This window comes from Lonchura striata, chromosome 2 (assembly GCF_050655825.1).
Source record: "Lonchura striata isolate lonStrDom1 chromosome 2, ASM5065582v1, whole genome shotgun sequence".
Lineage (NCBI taxonomy): Eukaryota > Metazoa > Chordata > Aves > Passeriformes > Estrildidae > Lonchura > Lonchura striata.
In genome coordinates this window covers 152,717,125-152,744,993 of record NC_140704.1, presented here as the reverse complement: position 1 = coordinate 152,744,993, position 27,869 = coordinate 152,717,125, and the positions used below count along the sequence as shown (strand labels likewise).

Sequence of the window (27,869 nt, the reverse complement as noted above, 5' to 3'; positions counted from 1 at the left end):
AACTGTAATAATGGAATTCTTCCTTCAGCGTATTCCTTTATTTGAAATGATCTCTGTTAAGGGCAATATCCAAAAGGAGTGGTAGTCTTTTTCTAATAGTAAAAATACATGAATGTTATATTTCCTTCTGTTTCTGAAAGGATTTTTGTGGTTTTTTGCTAGTAGTAATATTCCTGGTAGTCTAAACTGTATTGTATCATAGTTATTTCAGACAGAACAATTCAGGCTGTAATCCTATGCCTTTAATGTGACTGATGCTGACTCTTTAAATCTCTCTACATATAAATTTGCATTGGACTCTTAATATGGTGAATAATTTACCTTAGAAGCCTCTGCATAATTATTTTTGGTTTGGAAAAAATCCCAAGCAAGCAGGATTTTAATTTGCATCTCCTTTTTGTGTAGTGTTAGGAGCTCTGTATGAATCCTTCTTTGATACCTTAAAAAAAATTTCCTATGCATAGGATGTGTTTGTATCCAGTTTGAACCTTGTGCTTCTACTCTATGCTAAATCCTAAACAAGTGTGGCCCTAAATGAAGGTGGTAAATGAACAGTGACTTCTGCATCCTTTTGGAAGAGTTTTTTTTGGTGACTTTGTTTTCAATTCAAGGCCCACTTTTCCAGGAGATCTTGTAGTCATGTAAGTATTCAATGAAGAATAAAACATTTGGTGTTAATCGTGAAATCTGGGCTTCAGTTCAAAGTGTTCCTCTTGATAAGGTCTGAAGAGAAGCCAAGCCAAAGCTACCTGGAAGATTTTCTTTGGGGTGTATGTGTGTATAAACATATGTGGTGTGAAACTTCCACCAGCTACTCTTCAGCTGTTTGAAGGGAAGGGTTAAGTAAGAACTCCACAATAAATCCAGAGTTAGAGTGACATAAAAATCACTGAATCTTGATATTAATATAAGGAATTGGTGGTTTTGGTGTTACTTTTGATGATAAACAGCTTTGAAGACAAAACCTAATGCAGCTCTCTCCAGGTAAAGGAGAAAGAAGGACATAAGGGAAACAGTAATTTACATTGCTTAATATCCTGATGGTCTCTGTATTCATATATCCATATGTCCAGAGAATGCTGCATTATCTGTATACCAGGAGTGTGAGAAATAGAGGTCAGAAGATGCCAATTTGGCTTTTCTGACTAAAACACCCATTAAAGAATCAAAGAGAATTTGTGATTGTTACATTCAGGGTAGCATCACACATTTAAAAAGTAGCTGAAATGTTAATGCAGAGTTGATTTTACTGTTGGTATCTAATGCTTTTCTGATGTAAGTTCTGCATTTCCTAATTTTTAGTGGGCAAGGTGTGGAAGCACAGAGGTGGGGAAGGAGTGTTGTACTCAACTGGATGTCTCTACAAAGTCACTTCATTCAAATTCCTCACCTGTTTTATATTTTTAAAGAAAATGTTTAATCCTGCAGTTTGCATCTGTGAAATAATAAATGTGAAATAATGTCAGAAAATCCTACGATTTCTGTATAATTTTAATGAGTTAGATAGAGTTAAAATTAGTTGCTTTAGTATGTACCTCTTTTATTCTGTTTTTTAAAAAATAATTTTTCAAGATAAATTACTGAGCCTGTGGTCATTTGAAAAGCAGTTTCCAGATAGGACATAGAGTTTGGCTGCAGGGCTAAATTTTTTCTAGTTAATTCTAGAAGGTTACAGAAACTGAACAAAAGGCTGGTTGCTTTTGGAGAGGTAGAGTTACTGTTCTTCTCAGGCCTGTTAAGTGGCAGCAATGTAGAATTTCTGCACATTGGCCCAATTCAGTTAGTCCTGGTTTTCATGTTTTAAAGCATCTATGTTTTCTCAGTGGCTGATCCGAGGGCTAACTGATGTCGCACACAGTCTGTCCAGGAAATCCTGGTAACTTTGCATTTTCTTATTTTACAGTTCTCTCACATAATTAAAATTGCCTAAAATGTGTTTTGAAGCAAGGACATGTTTTGATCTACCCACTGTATCTCAGATTTCTGAAGAATACAGAAATTTGAAGGAGGGATGGAATCAGGGATGTGAACAGCTCAAGGACAAGAAAACCTTTCCAGTACTACGATATTCCTTTTGGTAGAAAGAAATATGCAGGAGAAACATGGTCTTGGATGATCCAAATAATGATACACATGAACCATTTGTAACTTAAATGGGTTGGTTGTTCACAAATTTTTGTTAAAATCAGGAGGCATTAAAAGAAGTTATGTCGAAATATTAATCTCTAATTGCTGAAGCTGCTGGTGTAGTGCATGTTGGAATTTATTTCATTTTGTGGTTTTAATATATACTTGTACATAGCTTCTGATACATTTTTAACTCCTACACAGACTGCAAATTAAATATTGATTTGTGCATTGCTGGGTTTTGAGCTTCAAAACACTTATGACTTGTGGTTAATTGATCTCCAACTCCAAACTAACACATGGAGGTTCTGGGACCAAAACATCTGAATTATAAATTACTGTGTGTTCTACACACATGGTTCATGTATTTAACCAGTTTTACAAACTTAATATTAACTAGATTTTTTGTGCAATTTGCTCTTCAAAATGCCTGTAAATGTGAAAAGCAAATAAGAATAGAAAAAAAAAGAAGCAACTGCTGGCAAGTTTTTTAATGTAAAGATAATTTTAATTGCATGTAAAATCTTTGAAAATTCTGCATTCTTACCATTGATGTTGTCCCTCTCATGTCATTCAGTTTCCGCAAAGACCCCAAAAGTCCTAGATTTTTCTGGAGCTTTCAGTCACAAATACCAGTATTTAGGCAATTCTCAGGGCTGCCAATCCATCCCAGGAGGGTTCCCCAAATAGGTTTCCAGTCACTTAGTCTCACAACTAATATACAGGAATTAAATAAATTTCATAATTTGTCATGTTTTTCTTGAATTAGAGGATTTTGTCCCTAAAAATAAATTTTTGTGGCTGCTGTCTGAGGCCATATGAGTTGCTTTTAATATTTTATGCTACTTAAAAGGGTTTGGGTTTATTTTCATTTGGTTCTTAATAATGTTAGAGTTGGCCAGAGGACAACAGATGTAGCTCCATCCACCAGCAGTTTATAAGGAGACAAGTGTATCCATTCATTATCTGTTTGAAAGGGAGCATCATTGAAACTTTTGTGTGGGGAAAAAAGTCTGTATTTGCTTATCCTCACTGGAAAAACCCAACATATTTGCATTTTGAATGATTGTAGTTTTAGGATTTGGAATAGAGGCCAAGGAGACAATGGGGAGTCAAATCCTCTGGAACTTTTAAGTCCTGGAAGAATAAAGTCAGTCCTTTGTTTCTCAGTATGTCTTAGTATTTTTGTGCTTTGAGGAAGATATGAAGGAGTTGGAATTCTATGATATTAGTATTAACTTCTACAAAAGCCAGACTTTACAGAAGTAGACATTTTGGTTGTAAGACACTTCAGAAAGGTGAAACTCAGCAGTCTTTGCATGCACTCTTGCTTTGGCAAGAGTTTTTGAGTTGAGTTGGGGCAAAGTCACCACCCAACCTCTAAGCTGCATTTCGTGATCTTTGGAACAGTGTCTAATTAATTTGCAGACTTTAAATTTTAGAGCTGTAGGTAATTACCAACCTGTTGACATTGTCTAATGTCTATAGACAGATGTGACAATGTCTTCATTAGAAATGTGGGAAATAGCCAAAATCCTTTTTGGTTTTGCTTTTTGTGAGGTGAACTAAATGAGTGTTAGCTGCTACACTGTAGTCATACATCACTGGGTTAAGCCTTTTAGTGTCTGTGCTCTCTCTTATTTTTGACCAGATGTTGCCCTTGTTCCCAGCACAGAAAGTCCCTTGGACAGGATGAAACCACTGCAAGTCACCACCCTGACATCTCTCTATGGCTGTGTTATTAATGACAGTATTGGCTGCTGTTACCTCTGTTTCCTAAATAACAAGGCTTGTGCTGCTTGCCATCTCTCTGTTATCCTCTCCCCCATATATTTTTTGGCCATGAACTGGTTTCTACCAAACTCTGCAAGGGGCAGAAGCTTTGAACCACAGCTGAACTGAGCTGCTGATTTCAGGCTGCCAACAGCAGCATTCACACCCAGGATCATGGAATCATTTAGGTTGGAAAAGACCTCTGAGATCGTCAGTTGCAGAGGTCTTTTCCAACCTAGATTATTCTGTGATCTCCCCTTGGATGTCCCCCAGACTTGGGACATTTGGACCTTTGAACCATCCAGAGCACTGTGGAGGAGGGGTTGGGGGTTCAGGTGAGTTTCAGAACTGTGCTGGCTTCGGATAAAGGGGCACAGTGATGCTGGCGGTGCCTTCTCCTTGCTCAGCGGTGTTCTGAACACTGCCATGGTGTTCAGTATAGGGTTGTGTGGTAAATAATGCTTTCTTAATCTATTCAGAAAAGCTTCACAAATTTAAGTTTGGTGTTTCTTAGCAATGTATTGAAATATTTTCAGAAGGTAAAATTGCGTTGGTGGTGAGGCATTGGCAGAGGTTGCTCAGAGAACCTGTGGCTGCCCCATCCCTGGAAGTGTTCAAGGCCAGGTTTGATGGGGCTTGGAGCAATCTGGTCTAGGGGAAGGTGTCCTTACCTGTGGTGGACAGGTTGGAACTTAGGTGACCTTTAAGGGTGCCTTGCAGCCCAAACCACTCTTTTGATTCCAGCCTTACTGGGTTACTGGGGAATGCTTTAGGCACCTGACAGACCTAATCCACCCAGATGTTCTGAAGGGACCTCAGGAGTTCAGAGGTCAGAGTTGCCTAGTTGACCCCAAATTCTTCTAGAGGATTTCTGTGGTTTTTGTCTTGGCTATGGTGACATACTTCATAGGTTTTCTTAGGGCGTTATGACTTTTGTTACTCTGTGATTCAGGAATTGGGGAAAAGGGACATAAGTGGATTTAGTTAAATTGCATTGATGTGCCAGCAGAGTTAACATCCCTGTCACTTCAGTGAAAATAATTCTTTTTGGTCCTTTGAGCTTCCTGTGGTTTGCTCTGAGCTTTCAGTGTCCTGTTACTAAGAACTTGTGCATTTCTTCTTCTTCTTCTGCAGCAGACAAATACAAGTAGAAATTATTCCAGCTCCAGTTCTGTGACAAGTTGTTTGCATATGCAGCCTGAAATTCCTTTGTACTGTCACAAATGCTTAGTTTGCAGGATGACGAAGTAAATATTAACTGAATCAGAGCTGACACTGGTATAAGTACACACTGCAGTACTCTAATTTGATCTCTTTCTTCATATCAGTGAAAAAGATGTGTTCAGAAGTTCCTGAAATACCTGAAATACAGCCATCCTTGTGCAGTACCTGCCTGATTTTGTGGCAGAATTACTTTAATGTATTTAAGCAAATTTAAGTTTGTGTCCACTCTGAACCTGATTAGTTCTTTAAGGGATTGAAAATGAGTCTCTTTAATAATTACCGGAAATTTGGATAAGGTTTTTAATTTGGACCGTTTTCTTTCTCATTTATGCCTCAAGCGTGAACTCACAGGGTGAGTCTTACAGTAGGTTCAGGAGCAATTTGGAGAGGGAAGACTGGGGAACTGGAGACCTTGATGAACGGAATGTTTTTTCAGTATTTTAATTTAAAATTTTTAATAAACATTGCATATGTATTCTGCACATTATGAGATGTAGAAGATACAGTTACAATGTATGATAAATAATTTAGCGTGCTGGGGTACCTGACACTTCATACATGATAAATTGAAAATTAGATTATAGAGTAATTAAAAAAATGTTCACCTTCTTCCTGTTACTGAGGTTAGAAGTGCATGAAACAACTGTCAGTTCTGCTCTGGATCATCATTGTGACCAAGTTCAGCTCTTTGTTCTCACTCTGGTGGGATTCACTGGCATCTGACTGTCCAAATTGGATCAGAAGCAGAGAAAGCTGGAGAGATTTCTTTTAGTTTATCTTCCCTGTTTTCATGTGTAATGAATGACCAGAAATGGAAAAGCTTTTTAGAGAAAAGTCTCATATAATATATCATTTTTTGAAATAACAAAAGAGGTGAGCTGATGTATTTTCATTCTCGTGAAATGGTGGGGCAAGGAATAAACTGCAGTATCAGTGAAGAATTTTAAAAGCTTAACAGTGTTTTTCTTGGTTTAGGCTTTATTACTCTTGCTGTCCTTTCTTATGGATTATATTGTGGTACAAAAGATTTATGTTTTTCTGCCTCCCAGCACTCATTGCTGAGGCAAAAGCCACATTTATACTGTACACTTCTTTGTGTCTTGAATTTTTATCTTTGTGCAGAAAATACTTTTCACTGAGTCCAGCCTACACAGGACTGTACTAAATACCCTTATATAATTAGGATATTTGTGGCTCTTTTCTGTCTATTCTTAAATGACTGTATCATGATTTCCTTTATGCTCCAGCTAGCTTGGTTTGCTGATAAGGAATTGTTATCTATCAGCAGGGTAGGTATTCACCATTAGTATTACATTTTATATATCAACAAAACAAGTTGAAGTGAGATGTAATTGTACAAGTGTATACACTACGTAATCCCTTGACATAAATGGAAAAAGCTGTTTCTGAAGTGTTTGTACTTTTCAAATGAAGCAACACTGTTTCTTAACATCAGCAGGAATAATATATTTCAGACTGTTTTAACAGTAGATGCATTTGATTTTTCTAAGTCATGACTAGGTACAAAATCATAGCTTTAAAATCCATTTCAAATAAACTTGTAATACTCTACTTAAATACTTACAAGGCAAGTCAGAGTTTCTAAGGGACTTAGTGATTCTTAGCTAAGAAAGTAATGAATATGCTTTGTGAGCAGCACACCGCCAGGACTCCTCTCCCTGCCACTGCCCGTAAAATTGGCTTGTTAGTTATTTATGAGGAAAATTGGTTTGACAGCCCTGAAGGCAGAAGTGTTCCATTCACGGTACAAGTTGTGCCATGGTGCTCTAGCTCTGGCCATGGGATGAGAGCAGCTGCTTCTTGGAGAATCAGCTCCAGCCCTGGGACCATTTGGGTGCCTCCTGCTCTGGGAGTGAACTGTGGCTGTGTCTCCTGTAACTTGAGTTACCTTGGAGCTTCCAACAGTCTGTAGAGACCTCCAAACATATTTATGTGTCAGCTTTCTGTCACTGTCTTTTCACCTCCTGTGGATAATCTAACTAGATGAAACTGAATTTTGAGTAGGGGTGTAATCTGTTTGTTATTTCATCCTGGACCTAGAACATGTTCTATTCTAACCTGAGCCTTTATCCAGCCTGGGTTTGGCCAGAAGCCTACACAGGAGAAGTTGTCTTTGCTGTCCTTGTTCCTTCTCCCTACTGTCTGTGGAGTTTGTCAGCGTGGTACAAAATAGTATTTTAGAAAATCTGACTTCAAAAATCACAGTCATGCCTTGTGTAGGAAGCGTGACTTGGGTTAGCTGCTGGGGGGTAATTGCAGCATTAACTAAAACCCACAGCTTTTAGACTTAGAGTTTATAGCATATCTAATATTTATCTGCCACCCAATATGTAATGAATCTTAAATCTTTCTGCAAGTATTTCTGGTGGTCTTAATCTGTTTCATGCCAGAGGCAGGGAGAAATAATGCTTTCAATTTTGTCAAATTAAGTTTTTACTGTGCATTAAATTGATTAAATAGGGCAGCAGATTAAGGCGAAAAATGCTATCTTAAATTGCAATTCAGGGCTGATAGAATCTTAATGATGCCAAGCTTGAAATTTTTCAGTGAGTTTGTGGAAATGAGAATCCATTAATCACACACGCTTGACTTCGCACGGTGCCGAATTGGAAACAAACTCTTCCCCCTGTTGCCTTTGCCCAGGTGAGAAATGGCCGAGCTGGGAAGGAGCAGCCAAGGGGATATGGGAGCTGCACGTGTGCTGTGCTCTGTCAAACCAACTGGGTCTCCTGTTTGATCAGGTTCTTGCAGAGAACAGACGTGTTTGGGGTTTTCTGTTACAGCAGCACCGCTGTCTTTGCGCCGCTCTCCGACGGCGACACGACAGAACCAATTAGGAGAAGAAAGCCCATCTCATATTGTGTGCTGCAGTTCTTCTGTCTGCACTCTTGTTCCCCCACAGCCCCCTCTTACCTTCATAATCTACTGTTGTCAGTCTCCTCTTTGGGTTTCTTTGGCCTGACGTACATGTGTATTTTTCTTTTCTTCTTTTTTATTCTTCCCATAGTTCCTCCCTGCCTCACTTGTCATCATTTTTTGCTGTCTTAATTCATTCTCTGTCTATTTTCAATCTGGAAAACTTTATAAAAGGGAACAGAGAAAGCAGAGGAGAAGCTAGGGAAAAGTTTTTTCTCTATTTCTGCTGGTGCATCAACATTGTGGTCTGAGGAGGGAACCAGCCTAACACAACTACTGCTAACGTACAACATATTAAGAAAAAAATTTGTCAGTTTAGATGAGCACATAATATTGTTCTGCAATGTCTCTCCTGCTTTTTCCTGATTTGTTTTCTTCTGTTGCCCCTAAACTCCTGTTTACCCTCTGAGGTAGCTCTGTGTCTTTATGGCTTATGAAAAACCTGTATATTGTTGTGAAATGACAGAAATAACATGTGGTTTTATCTCTGCTAATTCTCATTGCCTCGTGTGTGCTCTGGTGTTTGACAAATAATTTACATGCTTCTTGAATCAATGTTTCTTTGTAATCCAGAGATTTTAGAAATCTTTTTCAGACTTTTTATTAAAACTTCCCCACAGCAGAATGACACTCAGCAGCATGGTGTGTCTCCAAACACTACAGTAGTTGGAAGTGGTGTAATCTGTGTAAGACTTGTGGAAACACCCAGGTGACATTAAAGGAATTGTTCCCATGCATACAGTGGTGAATTTTCTGGACTTTCTCTATCACAGTGAGTGTCCTTAGTTCTCTTATTTCTTATATGGCTAAGATCCAAAAAATGTCATGTCTTCACTGCAGAACTGATTTCAGCCTCTGTAGCTCTGGCTGTAAATGCCCATTTGTTGTTGTGAAGGGGTGTTGTGCTTCACTTTGAGAACAAGCTCCAGCTGAAGCAAATGTTTTTCTCCATCCAGGTGTCACAGCTGGGCTAAGAAAACCCCAGTATTCTCATTACAAATAAATTTAGTCTTATTTATTGAAGGAGGTTTCTGTACAGAGCAAAACTTGTACAGCTGCTGTCAAACTCTCTCTGAACACTTTGGAGTAATCCCATTGTAAGCAATAAAACATGGTATTTCTTAGGCACTATGTCAGTCTTTTCATGGATTGAAGTGTTAACCTCCCCCTCCCCCCCCCTTTTTATGTGAGTTTTTTGGTTTTGTTTTAGGTGTGTTTTTTTGTTTTAGGTAAGAAAAATGAGTGTGCAAAGGTGATAATCATCTGTTAAACTTCTGACAAACTACTTCATGTGTGTTCTTTACTGGAAAGTTCTTAAATATTTTGTCCTCACTTTATGTGAATTATTTTCAACCTTCTTTCACTCATCTGTAACTTCAAATAAGAAAAATTTAAAACTTTAATTCCAGCTCCTGAAAAACTGCTGTAACAATGGAATTCATGTGTGGTGTGGGCCAGAACCATGGAAACAGCATAATTTTACAGTGGTGAAGCATGAAAGGAAGTGACTCGCCCAACTTTCTAAGAATTTGTATTTTAACAAAAAAACACTCAAAACTTGCAAAATACTGTTCAAATATTCCAAAAAAAGAAACTTTGGGTGGGTATTTTTTGTTACATCATTAATCTGTTATTCTAAATTCTTCTAACTAGTTACTGTTTTAAAACGAAAATCAAACTCCCACTTGACCCCCTCTAAAAAAACCACTCAAGACAACAGTCTTCTTATTTTGTGGTCTGGAGTGTGCAGCTCTGTGTTGAGCTTTTTAATATTTTGCCTGAAGTAATTCCTTCTCATTCTCTTCCCTTCTGGTTGTGCCCTTGGCACAACTCATTTCTGTACCTGGAAACACATTTATTTTACATTCTGGAACACCTCCGTGCTCTGAGCTAAGTTCCTGTCATACCAAAGCACAAACCAGCCTTCACTGACATGTAGAGCTAATTTGTATTTCAGTGCAGGAACGACACAATCCTGTCACCTTTTGAAGACGTGGGTGACTTGTGGTGGCACATTGTGTGTCACAAGTCCTTCACGGAAAATGACAAGGGAGCTTCAATCATAGCAAGCAATGTCAAGACAACGTTTCTTGAAAGAAAAACATCCACTAAAGCTATCACTTGGAAGAACAAGCACTCTGTAGTACAAATAGGGGGTAGCTACACACGTGTAGAATACACATCTACAGCTTTCCCTAAGCCTGCCTGAGGGCCTGAATTGTTATGTTCATAAAATGTCACAATACTTCCATCAGGATTATGTGATCACAGATCACAGTGCTGGAGATATTCCTGATAGATCTGAACTACTGCCAGCACACACATGTCCCTCCTTAAACATCTTAAATGCTTTTAAAGTTTCCTGGGCTTGTTTAAACACATCTCCTTTTGTGATAAACCATTAAAAGATAAGAATATTCCTGTAATGTGGCCGGCATTCTTAGAACAGTACTTTTGATTGAGTAGGTGTTCTTATAGGTAATGTTTAAGCTCACAGAGCCATGATAGGGAGTTTAAGACCATGAGAATGACAAAATCTTTTTAGTGTGAAAAGGCCTTTAAAATTGGTAGTTCCAGCTGTCAATCCAGCAGTGCCAAGGCCACCACTCAACCATGTTCCCAGCAGCCTCTTCCCGTGTTCTACTGCCCTTTCTGTGAAAGAGTTCTTCCTAACCAGGCTAAACTTCCCCTGACACAACTTGAAACCATTTCCCCTTGTCCTATTTGTTACTTGGGAAAGAGACTGACCTCCACTTGCTTCCAATCTTCTGTCAGGGTCTTGTAGAGAGAGAAGATCTCCTCTGAGCCTCCTTTTCTCCAGGCTGAGCCCCACAGCTCCCTCAGCTGCTCCTCCTCAGATTTGTGCTCCAGCCCCTTCCCCAGCTCTGTTCCCTTCTCTGGACATGCTCCAGCCCCTCAATGTCTCGTCATAAGACGCCCAAATCTGAGCATAGGATTTGAGTTGTGGTCTTCCCAATGCCCAGCACAGGGGGCAATCGTAGTGTTGCTGAAACAGGACATGTTGCTAAAAGAGACCAAGGACTGCCCAGCCCAGCACTGGCCCTTGATGGCAGCAGGAAATGTTATTTACATAGAGTTTGCATGCCTGGCCCAGTGGCTGGTGGCACCTCTCTCCACACTTGTCTCTTGCAAGAATTGCAGGGAGCTCAGTGCCAGCCATGAGGATGGCACTCTTACTGGTTTGAACCTCATCTCCAGTAATTTCCTCAAATGCTCCCTAATGCTCCAACTGGCAGGATTTGTAGAATCATGGTGCTGCATTGATTTGCTTTTTGTTTTTAATTTTTTTTTCTCTCTCCTTCCCCTACCCCCTCCACTTGTGCTGTGATCGTGTTCATCCTGAGCCTCATGTCCTCCCTGCTGAGGGGGCCCCAGATTTGGTAATCTGGGCTTCCTTGGCAGCTGTTCCATCCCTTGATCACTTCAGCTGCCCAGCTCTAGATATCTCTGCCTCCTTCTGGTGCAGAGACCAGAACTGGACACAAAATGTTGATGATTTTTTGTTTTGCACAGTAATGCGTTTAAATGCCATGTTTTCAGTGCCCTTCCTAATGAGACACAATGTTTTATTGCCTTTGGCATGCTACTCCAGTTTGAGCTGATGATTTCAGAGAAAACAGTGACTCAGCCTTCCTCCCGCAGTTGGAACTGGAGAAAGTGCAAGTGTTACTTGGTTAAGGAGGTATTGCTCAGAATTTTTTCCCCAGATGCATTACATCACAGCCCTGTGTTGAAGTGCAGCTGCTGTCTTAGCAACTTGCTTAATTTTGTGAGATCCTTGTTGGTTTTTTCCCTCCATTGATAGGACTTTTGCTGACCCATGAGAGCTTAATATGACTTGCAGATTTGGGGAGTTCACTTACCAGTGTTGTGATGCTGAATAAAACCAATTATTGGGGAGCTACTCCATCCTCTTCTCTATCCAAACATCTCTTCCCCATAGTCAAAAGGTGCATGTAGTACTTGTGTAGGTACTGAGACTAAATTCTTTATGTGAGTTGCTTAGATACTGCATGTTCTGTAACTCAGTATATAATGAGATTGATCCCACCTGCCCTGAATAATGACTAAGTGATTTCTCTTGCTCTTCTTAATCTCCTTAAATGTAACTTCCACCAGAATCTTTTCATTTAATAGCCTACTGTTCAGTGTGCCTAGTTGAAAATTTGGCTCCTGGTGGCTGTATAGATAGATAACTCAGTGGTCATGCTCAGTGATGTGGTGTAAATGAATTTGAAGTGTCAAGGTGCATACAGAGTTCAGGGCAGAGTTCAGCTGAGATGGAAGAAAACACAGGTGGATTATTCTGATGGTCTTAATCAGGGTTTGTATTTTTTCTATTTCAAAAACTAGCATTTAAGAAGTATAAGCAGAGTGATTTTGAAGGAGTATGAGAGGGGAAGTTGAGATCTGAAACTGTTGAATGATTTTTTTTTTTATTATTTTGCTGTAGATGCTATAAGCTAAGGAGACTCAATACTGATTTTGTTTTCAAATAGGAAGAGGAAAACAGGTACATACAGAAGAGTGGGGTAGTGAGAGGAATGTGACAGTGAACTGCCAACAAATGGAGAAATTATGGAAGTAGATATGAACTGAAGGTGTTCCCGAGGTGTGGGATGAATCAGCTGCTACTTGTAATGGTGTAATACCACTAAGCTTTTGCATATTTAAAGCCACTTGAGGTATGTCTGATGTGGTGATCATCACACCACAGATGTCCTTGTACCTGTTTTATCAACCAAACACTTAACCTGAAAAAAAACTCCTCGTGTTCTTGCAGTATTTCAGTTGGCTCTCTCATTTTTCCTTTCTAAATTTTGTGTGCCTTTTGTGTTTCAGAGGCAGCAGCTTGCCTTAGAATTACTGAGTGGTTAAAGAGAACTTCTCAAAAGCACAGCACAGGCTGTGCACGTTGCAGGGTGTCACAGCGGTTCATTGTCGGCTGCTTGCTCGTTAACCTTTTCAGCAGACAGAAATGAGAGCATTAAATCATTACTGCTGATACAGCTGAAGCAAAGATTTAAACCAAGATAATAAGGGACTCCAGTACAACGTGGATCTCCTGTGAAGCAGGGCTGTAAACAGAAGATGTGTGGTTTTGTAATGCTGAATTTCTTCTGATCTGGCTAAAGCACAAAAGAACTGCTGCCAGGTTTAGTGGGTGGAGGTGTCTGTCCTATAACTGTCCCCCCTCCATCTCTCCCCAGGGTAACAGATGAAGATTTGCAGCTAAGCTGGATACTCAGCTGCTGCTGTGCCTAAGGCAAATGCAATAAATATGTCAGAAGGGGGGAAAAACTCTGATCTGAATAAGCAAATGGTGGTTTTAGTGCTGTTATGATTGACATTTGAATTGTGTCAGGTATTGGTGTTTGCAAATTGGGGCTGCTACTGAAAGCCAAAACAGTTGGAGCGTTTAAAGACTTGTAAGAATAATGGAATGTTTAGGAAAAACAGTCCTTTACAGTGAGGCCCTTCTGCCTCTCATTGTACATAGCTAGTAAATGAAAAGATTTTATTGAGTTGCATTGAAAATTGCCCTAAAAAACTGCCTAATGTGAAATGATATAATAAAAGATTGTTAACATTCAGTCCTGCAGATTGCTAAATAAGAAGTAGGTCAGATATAGGTTATAAATGAGATGCACTTGTAATGATGAAGGGAAAAAATACATATATGGAACAATGCAACTGGTGGTTTATACAATCTTTTAATCATACTGTAAAACTTTCTAATAGCTTTTCCTTAATAGGTGTGCTCAGGATTAATTCATTGCATCTCCAAGGTCTTTGTTCAGTAGATCAGATGGTCATGGATAAATCCTTGAGTTTTTCAAAACATGTAGTTTTCCAAAGCACATTTTTTAAAAGATAACTTGGGTTTTGTGTTTACCTATTTACTCTATTAAAAAAAAAATATGTTTACATAGATGATGAGATCTCAATTTCATTAAAGACCAGAGGGACATCCTTTTTAGCCTGCCAGAGAATATAGGAAAGGTGACTTCCAGGTGTTTAGATCCAGCCTCTAAGACAACATCCTTCAGGACCAGCCACAAAAAGACTAAAAGCTGAATATGCATCTGTATTCCTAAATTATTTTAGCTAAATAAGAAAATTGCATTTTATGTTCAGTCTGTGATATTCTTGATTTAGTTGCAAGGATTGCTCTCCAATGACACGTGCTGCTTGGCTTCTTGGAGGCTGTGGCTGTGTGCTGCGAGCCTTCACTCTTCCCTGGAAAGAGAGATTGGTTTGTGAATTGAATATCTGAATTAATTTTAGGGGAATGCTGTTAGGCTGGAGTCAGCCAGCTCTTGCTACGGGAGAACAGGATTAAATTTCTTGTGGTCTGCTGCTTACCACAGCTCTGGAAAGAGATCAGTGCTGCAGATGGGGCAGAGTCCGAGCCTCTGGAGTTGTCCACAGAGCCATATTCTTGTTTTACCTTGAGGCAGGAATAAGAAATCACAAAACATTCCTGTTGTTGATGATTAGATTTTACTCTTGGAAGGAAGACTTAAAGTTACAGCTCTATTTTTAAGAAAACATTCATTGAAACTCTGCAATGTAAAGTGCAGTTCTATAAAAGCAAATACAGTGGTAGAGTGATCTGGTCCTCAGGGTGTCGATAAATCAGAAAAACTCTTGGTGCTGGGATCCACAAAGTCTGTTTGAGAACTGTAGTGCCCAAAACCATCTCAGTGCATACAGAAGCAATAATAGTATTCTTTCTTTAAAATACTGTCCTTTCTGTTCTTTGGTGAATTTATGTACATAACTGATTTACTTGGCAAATTTTCTTTGGCTGAGGAACTTTCTTATTTTTTAGCACCTCTAATGTCAATTCAACTTGTTCATGGTCTGTTACTATCATATGTGTCCAATATTACAGAAACCTTTATTGGAAAGGAGCTCTTGAGGCCATCTGCTCCATCATTCCAATATCTACATGGGGTAAAATCAGTTTTCTCTGAGAACTGATTAGCCTTTACAAAGTATATAAAAGTTTGGGCATGATAAAGAATATGATGTGAAAGTAATTTTTCTTTCTGCCTGTTCAAACTGGCACTTTGCTCCCTGCCAAGTAGCACAGGGAGATACTTAAGAATATAAATGCAGAACATGAGTGATCCCTTGAAAGGATCAGTAGGAGCAGCAGCACTTGAAATATGATTCATTTTAGATTTCCCTTTGAAGAACTACTTTGGAGCAGATAAAAAAGTAAGATTGTACAGCTGCTTTACAATGTACTGTTGTACAGCTGCTGTAAATGTGGTTTGTGTCACAGCAACTGAGTTGTAGGAGAAAAGTCAGTCCAGGCCTCCCTGATGTGAGGGAATCCTTCCCAACAGGACAGCTCTCCAGAATGCTCTCAAGCCTCTCATTTTAGTCCCAAACCAGATTAAAACCCTAACTTTAGAGTTTTTCCTCTTCAAATCTCAGCTGGTTGAATTTCTCCTCTCTAGAGTTTGAAATGCTGCAGTGTGCTTCAGAAAGGGGAAGTTTTACACAGCAGGGGAGGCAAGTTTGTAAATGTAACCTGAAGTGAGTGGCTACCTGAGTGTGTTCTCTCAGTTTACCTCTCTGTGAAGAAAGTTTGTAAAGGGTGGCTAGAATCCACTCATCTTTTTTCAGTGTTAGATTTTAAATGAAAACTGTATTTGCAAATAAAGCTAAGAGGCTTCAAGCCAGAAAATAAGAGAGTGAGCTGGAGAGATGGGCAAACTCACTAAGGAAGTTCCTAAAGTGAATCCACACTTACAGGAACACCTGAAGGTAATGAGCATTTCATTTATTGTTGTGGTGTCTGAATACACAAAGGAGTGGAATTGTTACTGTTATCTTTGGAACTGTGAAATATTTATTTCATTTATGAATGGACATTTCTGTAGTGGCTGGTGTTTGCTAAAATTAGAAGACTTAGTGCTTAATGGAAATAATTGAGTAATACCACACAAGTAACCTGCTAAGTGCACATAGGCACTTTTGAGTATACTGATACAACCTTCAGGCTTCAATTTCTTCTGTCCAGCTTGTTTTTAGATCTAATGTGTGTCAATTAATGGTAGAAAACAGTCTCTTGCACTACACTGTAATAGAAGAAGGTGCAGTTGCAGGAAGCTGTTCAGTAAACTTGTCCCAGGGGTGCAGCATCTCTTCAGTTAATGCACTTGTGGGACTAATTTGCAGTGGAATGTGGAAGTAAGAAATCTTCACAGTGTTTGACTTAAATATAGGAGCAGTGCTGATGGTGTCAGTGCCCATTTGGGAAGGTCCTGGTGCAGTAAGAGGATCCACATGTGTGAGCCACTGGCAGGGAGAGGTGACAGCGGAAACAGCAGCTCAGGTGTTAGGGACAAACACTGAGATATGATCAGGTCATTCTTGAAGTTAAAAATCTTTATGTGTGTCTTAGCTGCAGAGCTTTTCCCTGTTTAAATTCTGAGATGTGATTGTTTTCTGCCTGTTTGTATATAATAACAGTAATAACATATTTTTCTGGGGGTTATGTTTGTCATTATTTTCCTGACATCTGTTATGTAGGCACATTTAATCAAAGAGTCTGCTTCAAAAGTAATAAATGCTGTGATAAAACATCCCCAATACACAAAATTTAAAATATTTTAATGCACTTTAATGTGTTTGTAGTAGCTTAAACATTTCAGTAGTTGTTAATTAAAAATGGAATTTAAATATACGTTTCTGTCACTGTAGAAAAATTAAAATCAAAAATGATATGTTCTAATCCACATTTTAAAATGCTTTATTCATGTGGCTTCAGTTTTACTGTATAGCCTAGCGTCAAGCAGGAATTTTTCTGTGACTTCATAAAAAAAGAGCATGAAAACAATTAAACATACACAAACAAAAAAATGATGCAACATTTATCTTTCCAAATTAATTGTCATTGCAAATCTCTTTCTGATGGATGAAAGCTCCATTCCATATGTGCTGATTTGGATTCTGTGCAGGAGCTGTTGAGTTTTTTGTCTCCTTGACTGTATCACCTGTCTCAGGGCATATCTTACTTGTAAGATGGTTTTGTTCCTAAGCAGACAGCATGATGAGCATCTTTTAAATGCAGTTTACTATATTTTTAAATATTGTGTTCTACCGGACTAAAGCATTCAGTATTTTCTCTGAGTGTTTTGTGGTGTCCTGTTTGCCTTTGATTTCCCACTTTAAGTGCATTTCAACTTTGTGTTGCTGTTTCATCTTCTCCTTAAAGTAGTGCAATTAATATTTGAAATTTTTCATAGGCAGCCTTTAAATTTTAGGTGTAATTCTCTTTGTTATTCAAGTTTCATCATGTTTTCTGGGCACAGACATGAATTGTAACAATCTGTTGGTGAGAGCAGGGCAAATAAATTTATTAAACCTCATTATTTCTTCTAATAGGTAGCAAAGCAGTGACCATCTGCCCCAGTAATCTCTGCATCTGTTTAAGCTGCTGCACCTGTGGTTAAAGTTCAGTTTCCATGTGGATTTTGTATCCAGTGTGACAATTTATTATTCAACTTTGCTGTTTCCTTTAACCAAATAACTGTGCAGACCTTTTTCTTAGGTTCTGTTCAGTTTTTCTCTCACTTATTTTACTGGTTCCCCTTTCTCACCCACCCCTTCCAACAATTTGTATTTATTTCAGTTTTCATTAACCCAGTGATATATGTCCCCAGTCCATGTCCTTACAGACTTGAGTAATTCTTTCTTTCTAGTTCTTTGTTGGTTCTAGTTTCTGTTCTGAATTCTGATGGGCACCTCAGGTCCCAGTCATAATGATGTGTGCTGAGATGACAACAGAAAAGGAGGCAGGAACAATATAATGACTTACAGTTTAATATAATATCTATTTTTTTAGTGTATAATTTTTGTATGTTCTATTTAGACTCTGAGACAGTGGGGTCATTATTTGCAGCTCAAGACAGCCTTAGCATTCACTATAAAAATGTTCAGCAGCTGCCTCTAATGTGCATTGGTGACAAAAATCAGTGTCTTTTCTTTTAATACTATTTCTTGTGTTCTATGCTTATCTGCTTGCAAGCTTGACTACTTCTTCTCTAAAGAGTTAAGGATAAAGAAAACATTCTTTAGAATCCTCTTCATTTGCAAAGACTATCCCTGACACTTTGAGCTCTGAAATTCTGTAGGTGATGATGGTGAATTTTACATGTAACACTTCATTTGTGTGTAGTGACCTGTATTCTGCTGCAGTAATTACACTCATTGCCTTCAGTATAATCTTTGTCCTTCAGTTAGGTGAGCAAAACATAATCCTTTTAATGAACAGGGTGAGACAAGGAACATGCTTTTGATTTGCATGTGGCATTCATAGCAGCCAGCAAATTGCTTCAGATAATGTGCTTTAGTAAACAAGTATGGCCTTGCAGAAAAATGATGAGGTCAATGCAGTTGTAGAGCTGTTTTTTCTTCTGTTTCTAAATGTTTTTCTTTATTGTTACAGATATTTCAACACTTCCCTTGCCAGCAGGTAAGTTCTCTTTTTTTCAGTTATGTCTTGATGTGACAGCAGGCAGCTTTTAAGGACCTGCTTACAATACAGTCATGCTTTTATATAATCAGAATATCGGTTCTTACTGGCACTGTCATGGTACTTAGTCATGTGGGGATCTGAGGTCAAAACAAAACCTGTTGAGGTGCAGATTTTTTTTCCATTTAAATGGTGTATTTTGACAAGGGGAGGAGGTAACTGAGGTGTATTTATAGGCAGTAGTTAAATATGTGTGTGAGATAGTTAATGCTTAAAGCAACTCAGCAGAATGTGGGATGCAGCTGGCAGGGGAGCAGATTAGGAGCAGCCACAAATGGTATTAATGGTGTTCTAGAGGGGCAGAGTGCAAGGAAATGGGCTTGGGGGGTTTATGGGTGGAAGGAATCTCCCCAGGTCATAGTAGGGAAGGTGTTCACTTGGCTGGAGTCACAGGTGACTTGTCTGAGCTGCTCTATTGGACTCTTCTATCAATGATGTTTAAAAATTTTAAAAAAGCCCTAAATCTAAAAATAGACAACAAAACCCCCCAAACACATGGACCCCACCAAAAAAACCCAACCCTGCTGATCTGATTTTTTAAAATAGCATTTTTCATTCATTGTTTGTTACATTTGGCCTTCAACGAAGTTTTAAAATTCATACATTCATTTGTGCTGTGGGCTGGAGATGTGATGCAGAGCTCAGAGTGAGGATGTCTCCTGTTCCATGGCAGGTAGAATTTGTCCATCTGTTCCCTGTTAGCAGTGTGAATTCTGGAATCCTGACTGAGGTGCACTTTTACTCCTGATTGATCAAGGGATTGGATATTTGCTGTTAGGCCTGCTGCCTTTTATTCTTGCCCTCTGCCTTGGTGGTTTTGCTTATGTATCCATTCTTTCATTTGTTCTTGCTGATATTAACACCTGATGTGAAGGTAGCTGCTCTTTTCTCTTGGAATCAAATGGCAATTTCAGTTAAAAGCTTGATAGCTGATATGTTGTAGTTTTTACCACAAGAACTTCAGAGCAGCTCTTCTGGAAAAAAAAAAAAATCATGTTTTCTTGAAGCAGTGAAGAGAAGCTTAAATGTGGAAGTCTTCTTTTCAGGATGACATGTTTAAAATTATTTTGAGAGCTGTGAGTGGTTGTAAAGCAGGCACTTATGGAAAATATTGGAAAAATAAATACCTGGTGTTTAGGTCAGACTGACAGGAAGGTAAGGATTGTTGTTAGGTTTTATTCTGCAGCTTCTAGGACAAGGATGTGTGATAAAACTTTTTCTGAGTTTATATTTGGGACTTGAAGAGTTTGTTGTGAATCTGAGTCACAATGAGATTATTCTTTTCAATTTGAGTCTGTGTGTGGGAGTGTCCTAACTATAGTTATTAATTGTGTCTTGCAAGTACTGATAGAAGGTAGAAGTTTTTCCAGGATTTTCAAAGGATAAGCTTTTCCTATGGCATGGCAAGAGCACTTTAGAGAGGATATAAAAACAACACACCATGGCTTACCTGTAGCAGAGATTTGGCAGTACCTCCTGGTAAAGAAACTAAAGAAATTTCTGTTAAAAACATGCTTTAAATATTGTCAGAAGGGAAGGCTGGAGTCTCACAGAGGTTCTGTGGTAGTACAGTGTTTTTATTAATGACCATGAAAATTAACTTGATTTGTCTTTATCTACCAGTAACACCAACACAGAAGGACTTCCGAGCACACTGGATGATGTGATTAAAATTCAAAGAAATTTGATAAATTGAAAAAGCAGCCTGAATAAAAGATATAATTGAATAAACATGAGGTTCTGCATTCAGATGGGAAGTTTTAATCATCAAAAGTTATCTTTGCAATAAATAATGGTATTTTCTTATTTAGAGTTTTAAAGAACTTTTTTTCACCTGAGTGCCACTTTCCTCAGTGAACAATAGATGTCACTAGAAATGTTCTAACTTTTGCCACCTGGTTTTAGTGCTCTAAATTTTCATCATCATATGGTGAGGGGGGCTTTTGCAGTGTTTGAAGATTTAGCAGTAAGGATGCTACTTCAGGTAGTGTCTTTAGTGTCTTGTTTGAGGTTGGATTATACATAAATTTGATATAGGCAGTGGTCTATCAAGGTCATCCAGAACACTTATTTCATAGCAAAACCTTGTAAGGAAGGATTGTTTCTGTGCTGGAGAATGCATTAGTTGATGAGGTTGTTAGTTAAATCATTACTCAGGAGAGTTACTCTGAATTAATCTGTATCACTGCTTTGAAGTTCATGGGTAACTTGGGTTTTTACTGCCTTGTAATTGAGGCTATGGAGATGAGCACAGAGCATTTTTGGAATGCCAACCAGGAGGAGTTTTGAGAACAATTTTCTAAAATGTAATTTTGAAGGTGGGTAGAGAACACAGTTCTTGTGTCTATAAATGAAGTTCTCTTGCAACACAAGTGTGTTCACAGCATGCCTGGGGACATGAAAGACTGATTTCCTCTGGTAAATGCAGTTAAACTCCTCTGTTGACACTGCTGGGCTTTAAAGCAATCCCTCCTGGATTTTGTCTCTCTCTGAATTTAAAACAACTCTAGCATCTGTGTGACGTAGGTGACTCTTCCTAAGAGCTGGTCCTTTGTTCCTGATGTGCAGTGAAAATATGTCTCCACTACCAGAATGAAGACATAGTAAGGAAGCAAGAAACTCTGTCAAAGAACTAGAGGAAATAAAGACAAATATAAAAAACAAGCATATACTGTATTTTTTGTTTAAAATTCAAGAAAGCATTATGCAAGAATTGAATCTCAGGTACAGTTTGTTCTTGATGACTCATCCAGATAATATCTGGTGAATCAAATCTTGCTGACTCCTAATATAAAGTATTGAAAAATTAATAGGAAATACACATCTTTTGCCTAGGTCTTATTTTAGATGTGCAGCATATTTTAAGTCTGATGGCTTTGTGTTCACTTTTTGCTATACAATGTACAATTTAGGTAAGCACCATTTGCACACTGTCATTGTTATCTTGAAATATTAAATGGTTTTGTAGCTATTTTTACTTCCAAGTCCTCATTTAGGGCCAAAAAAAAGAGAAAAAAGTTACACAATTTCAGCTCAACCTAAAGATGTTTCTGAATTAAAGGCATGTCCTCATTCAGTCTGTTGGTGTGTTTGGCCTTGTTGCTTACACAGGGCCTGCTCATGATCCACTTAAAGAAATCAGATTCGCCTCCTGGCACTTTCCACAGCCTTGGAACAACCTCCTGCTTCCCCTTCCTCTTACCCACTGGGCAGGAGATGTTTAATGTTGTGCTGTGCAAAAGATCTTCCTTACCCTAAAGCTACACCTGCCTGTGTGATGAACTTAAACACAACAACCAGAATTCCAAAAGCCCCAAAGGGTTGGGTTCTGCCTATGGTGTTAAAAGACAGAAAATTAAAAATCAGTTGAGGTACTGCCAGAGTTGCAGTAGGCAAGAACTGACAGAATTGAGGTTATGCAGAACTCTTAAAATAAATGTTCACATGTATTACAGAGGGTAATAAATTATGCAACGATTATTCATGCAGCTGAGAATAAACTCAGTAGCATGAGCAGAGAACTGTTGTTAATATCCCTGCTTAAAGGGGGGGGGGAAAGGTAACCAACTGTGTAGGCAGAAGTAAAAAAAGTACAAAATAGTGTTTTTTTGATTTGTCACTTCAGTTTTAAGTAAGAATTAAATACAAGCTGCACTAAGACTGAGCAGTTCTCTCACTTTAGAATACCTAGCATGATGCTGAAGGGATTTTACAGGGAAACCTGTAATTCTTCTCTAAAAGCTGTGCTTTCAGTAATCTCTTTGAAAATCAGGATTTTTTTGTTCTAGGAATCTTTGCAAATGTTACTAAAAATTCTGATTTTTAAGCAACAGAAAACTTAGTTTTGTAATGGCGTGGGTTGTAATGATTTTGTGTGATGAGTATGGGACTGAAAGCAATTTATGAAATACTAGTGCTGTCAAGTTAGAATAGCTGCCTGCATGCCTTGTACAGCTCTGAAAATGTGAGAGGACTTTTCTTTTGATGCAGGTATGGCCAGTAGCTTGAATTCTTTTCACCACTAGCCAGGTGTTATTGCTAGATTTCCAAATTCTCTACCATGAAACTGCTATTACTACTGGATGGGGTTATTGCTGACAAAGCTTAAATGTCACTTGGAAGAAGTTTCTCTTGTTACTTGTGCATTAAATCTTCCTATGAATTTTTTTGAGTAGTTTTAAAAGGTTAATCATCTATACCTCATAAAATGCATTTTCCCATTGTTATAGACCTCTGTGATATTAGGAAAAGCAATGCATTTATATTTTTAAACTATCACTGCCAAGTGTCTCATGTTTTTCTGTTGAAGGCTTGGGGAAGTGACAGCTTAGACCTTGACATGAAATCTGTGTATTTGCCAACCTTTCCAGTGAAACTTTCTTGGCTTATTTTGGCTGTGCTTATGACACTGCCCTCTTCCCTGCATTCCCATCTATATTTCATAGCTAACTGCCCACACAGGGCAAGGGCAACAGCACGATTTGGTAAGAAAAACATTTTACCTGGTAGTAATACTGAGGTGATGAGATGTATTAAACACCTTAAGAAACTGCAAGTTAGCTAAATTGTAGTGTTTTTCCTTCAGAAATTTGAGCCTGACAGTCCAGACAGTTTCCAGGCCATCTGTCCATTTATTCAGTCCATAACTTCATCAGTTTGTCTATTATAGTGCTGTCATAGGAGACAGTGTTAAAAGTCTTGCTGAAGTTGAGAGAAATGACAAATCTTCATCTGCCAAGCTTGTATTTTAATCAAAGAAGTTCATTAGGTTGATCAGGCATGTTTTCCCTTTCATAAATCCTAGCTATTTCTAATCACCTTATTGTTCTCATTTGTTTAGAAATGGCTTCCAGTGTTGTTACTTCCATTACTTTGTCCCTCCCTTCTTCAAGTTCCATTTGGTTTTTTTTCCAGCTGTCAGGAACCTCCCCCATTTGCCAGGGCAGCCTGTGAAATGATTTATAGTTAAGAAACTTGCCCTGGCTGCAGAACATTGTTTTTCTGGGATTGGATATGGGGATAGAGGAAAAAGGAGAAGAGGGGGTAGAACAAAGGAAGTTTCAATATAGAGAATTGAGAGTATGTATTAAAAAAAAAATCAGGACATAAGCCAATTTTACTGGGAATGATGTGGCATCCCTGGTATCTGCTCTAGACTGATCTTATGCTCAAAGAAAGTGAAATTAGATATATTTGGTACTTAATGGAACTATGGCATGATTGCATAAGGAAACAGGGAGTAAGATTTGATGACATGAAAGGTCCTTCAAGTATTCTGTCCCATGCCTCTATGAATCTCAACAAGCTGGATCAATAAATCTGACACTTTAAAATAAACAAAAAAATCAGCAGTTCAGCACATTCCCCTATCATTTCCTGTAGTTCTGGCTCCCATGGTTTTGGAGACATCCACACTGCTGTGAGGATTGTTCTTGCCTTCTTCCTGGGCAGTCATCTCAAAGTGGAAGAATTCCAGCAATCAAGGGTGCATCATATGCAAATGTACCACTTGAATGTATAGTATCTGAGATATTTTTCTTTGTTTTAATTAAATTCTCATTTAGAACAAATTGGAAATTTTTATCTGCTTCTTTAGAAATTGCTACTGCAAACTAGGAATTATGCTGTTTGAAGGTATAAGGATACTTTTCCTAGGGAAAATTGTTCTACTTTTTGCAAGTGGCAGAAAAAGGTGTGGCTGCTCCACTTGAAATATCCTGATTTACAGTTATGCAGTTCAGCTTTGAATGAAGTCAGCTGCAAATACTCTTCATTCTTTTAGATAGTGTATGTGATTTTATTCCTAGTTTGGAAAGTTTGTTTTAGAAATAGTGACATATTTATTTTCTCGTTGAGGATGTGCAAGAAACTTGAGCCTCAGTGTCATGTGGGTACCTGGTGACAGTCCTCAGCCAGGTTTACCAGGGAGAGATTTGTCAGTCTTCCATCTCAGAGGTAGCTAATTTGGCTTGTGTCGTTAAGGGTGCAAGGAGTGGGGATCATTCAGGGCTTTATTTTAAACATACTAACATTTGGCATTCTTCTTTAAAACACACACACACACACACACACAAAAAAAAAAGGGGGGCAAGTTACAGAACTTTTGGACAAAATATAAAAGAAGATAACCTTGAAAATTCTTCAGGGTTTATTTTTTTGTGGGGGGGGAAGGGACACCTTGGACAGAAACTATTGAATCTGAACTTCAGATTTTTCTTGGTACAATATCAGAGGAATTGCAGCGGAACTTAGAGCTCTGTACTACATGCTGTCAAAAAATAAATAACTTGTAGTAGTAATGTTTTACTTGGAACAGGATGCTTATGTACTCTGAGAAGATGTTTACCTGTTTTGGTGTCAAAGGAATACAGAGTAAAAATGGTTCCTTGTGGATTCTGTACCATTAAGTGTGGATATGGGTGGATATGCAGGACCTGGCAGTTCACACTCAGCTGAGGAATTCCCTAAGTGAGGAAAGTTCTTTGCACTCTGTACAGCCACATGGATGTTCTTGCTGGCAAACTGGCTGGTGATGGTTGTGCAGAAACAGCTGGAGGGATGTTGGCAAGGGTTATTTTAATGATGTACTTGGAGATCTGAATTAAAATTTTGTCTGGACTCTTTCAAATTTTCAAAAATGGGACATTGGGTGGTTGTGCATTTTAAAAGGATTTTTAAAGTGTTTTTGATAAATGGTTAGGGGTTTCAGGATTGTTTTTTACTTTTGTCCTCGCAGGTTTTTCTTGTTCGTAGAAGTTTTTGTAAAGGCATGGTAGAGGATGTGTATCTGCTAAGAGTGACTGGAGAATTCATCTATCTTCTTTTACAGGAGAAAAAAACAAATCCAAGAATAGAGCCAGCCTCACACATGGAGAGCAGTGTGCTATAATCAGGGCATCAGGATACTGGGAATGAGCTTCTGCTGCTCCTTTACAGCACAAAACCTTCAGTGGCAGTCACTGAAAGTGTCTTGTTCTGGTGGAGAATTACTTAAGGATAAGATGAAATTTGGCAAACTGAAGAGTCCAATAATCATGGTTCCTAAATATGTGTTCTTTAGTCTGTTTTGCTGATGCTCATGATGCATTCACTGTTTTTATTCAGGAACTGCAGCTTCTGTGAATTTCTGTAACCCCTTGCTGCAGTGTTGGAGTGTGTTACTACCCAGGGTCTTCGCAGCAACAGCTATGGAGTAAAGGAATGGTGGGGATAACACTGTGACTGAAAGAAAGAATCTGAATATCAAGCTGGATCTTGTGTAGTTGGCTTCTACAAAATGTTAGTTATTAGTGTGTGTTTTGTTCTGCAAGACCTGGGCTGGGAGTGGCTTGGGATCTTCTCCCAAAATACACATGAGCTTGTTTGAAGAGGAACATCACTGACTACAGTGAACCAAGAGGAAAAACATTGCTTGGTGAACTTTAATCAACTGTTTTGTTCTAAGTTACGGCTAAAATGACCATAAATAAAAGATTATATGATCTTTCCTTTGTTTTATTTTTACATCCTTAATGTATAGTTTGAACACTCTCCTTGTGTCCTTAGCTTGTAACTTGTTTGTTCTGGTTTTGTTTGCGCAGCGAAGACTGGGAAAAGGAAATAAGAACAAAAATTTATACCTATGGCTCCCCCTCTTCCCTTTTTTATTTTCAGAAGAAAATATTAAATTTAATATTTAAAATAACATATTTAAGAAAATATCCCATCACCTTATGATAGCCATGGTGTGTCTTGCAGGCCTTTTCCCTGGGGATCACTAATTTAAATATGAAAAACTGCAAAAATCATTTTGTCAGGTATAAAGCTGATGTTCTTCAGGGTTTCATATGGAGGGGTCAAATTTAACACCAACAAAGTCTGTTCTTGTAGCAAGTACATTTTTCCTCGGGACTTTACTCTGAAAAAGGGTCAGGATAACAGAAGAGGGCTATTAAATGCCTGTGCTTCCATTAATGGGCTGGAATTACACTTGAGATAGATGGGAAACTTCTTAAGAAATTCTTACATTGTTTAACTCTGGCACAGAGATGTTTTCCAGATTATATCTTTGTGCACTAATTATTCCTTTAAGAAGATCTTTACTGTTTCTGGTTATTGTCCATTCAACTGGAATGGTTTCACATGGTTTGATTTCTCTTTTCCATGACAATTGAGGAGAATTATCTGTGATTACTCTTTTTGTGAAAGGCTTAATACAGATAAATACTGGAACTATATTTCCAGGATTAATAGACTTTATGTTGTGATTCACATTGTCTTCAGATGTTTTAGTGAAGCCAATTTTCATGGATTTGAAGAGCAGCTCAACTGGTATCTCTGATCTCCACTACAGATCTCTTCTCTCTGGTAACCAGTGACAGGACCCAAGGCAATGGCCTGAAACTGTGTCAGGGGAGCATTAGGTTGGATATTGGGAAAAGGTTCTTCACCCAGAGGGTGGTTAGAGACTGGAACAGATTCCCCAGGGAAAGGTCACAGCACCACTTCTGACAGTCCAGGAGTGTTTGGACAACTCTCTGGTACGTGGTGGGATTGTCTGGGTTGTCCTGTGCCGGGCCAGGAGTTGAACTCGATGATTCTTGTGGGTCCCTTCCAACTCAGGGCATTTTATGATACTAAGGGAAGGTTGGACTGAGGCTTTTAGTCCCAGTAGAAAGTTACTGATCAGCTCTGAAATTCCTGCTGACTGTTCCCTGGTCATCTATGTGCCCTCCAAGAGGTGGAGTAAAAGGTATTCCTGAAACTTGAGGCTTTGCAATAGAGAAGGGTGAGGGAGCCAAATGATTCCGTGAGGTGTTAGAGGTGGTGACTACCAATGAGGTTGTGGAATCATCAGTAACATAATTACCAAGATTTTTTTATACAGAACTTATAAAAGTAGAGTATTAAGTAGAAATTTTAAGGACAGTGATCAGGCTTTGTCTAATGACTTCAGAACTTAAGGGGTGAAGGAATTCTGTCCTTCCCCAAGGCAGATGTGAGTTAAATAATTCCTTGAATATATTTAACCTATTAAGATGACAGTTTCACATCTTCTTCTGCAATTTAAAACTTATTACTAGGCATTTATTTCAGGGTCCTTGAACTTTACTACTCCCAGTTTAAGTTTATGACATTTCTTCTTCATGTCTGTGTGGCAGGACAAGGTTTATATTCTTCCTCTGTTTATGCAGTCACTGATATTTCTTTGTCCTTGTCTCATGTTCACTTAAAACCTTGAGTACAGTGTCTT

General features: G+C 38.5%; 1 protein-coding gene across 7 annotated transcripts in view; it reads left to right on the top strand.

The window, feature by feature from the left end:
• The window catches only part of PTK2 (protein tyrosine kinase 2), a 187,643-nt gene that overhangs the window by 22,240 nt on the left and 137,534 nt on the right, over positions 1-27,869 (top strand). For 4 of the 7 annotated variants that reach the window (XM_085572605.1, XM_085572602.1, XM_085572601.1 and 1 more), the window contains exon 3: positions 18,551-18,577. The exons of the other annotated variants lie outside the window; for them this stretch is intronic. The gene's annotated coding sequence lies outside the window, so the exon portion shown is untranslated. The remainder of the gene's footprint in view (positions 1-18,550; positions 18,578-27,869) is intronic. 7 annotated transcript variants of the gene reach the window in all.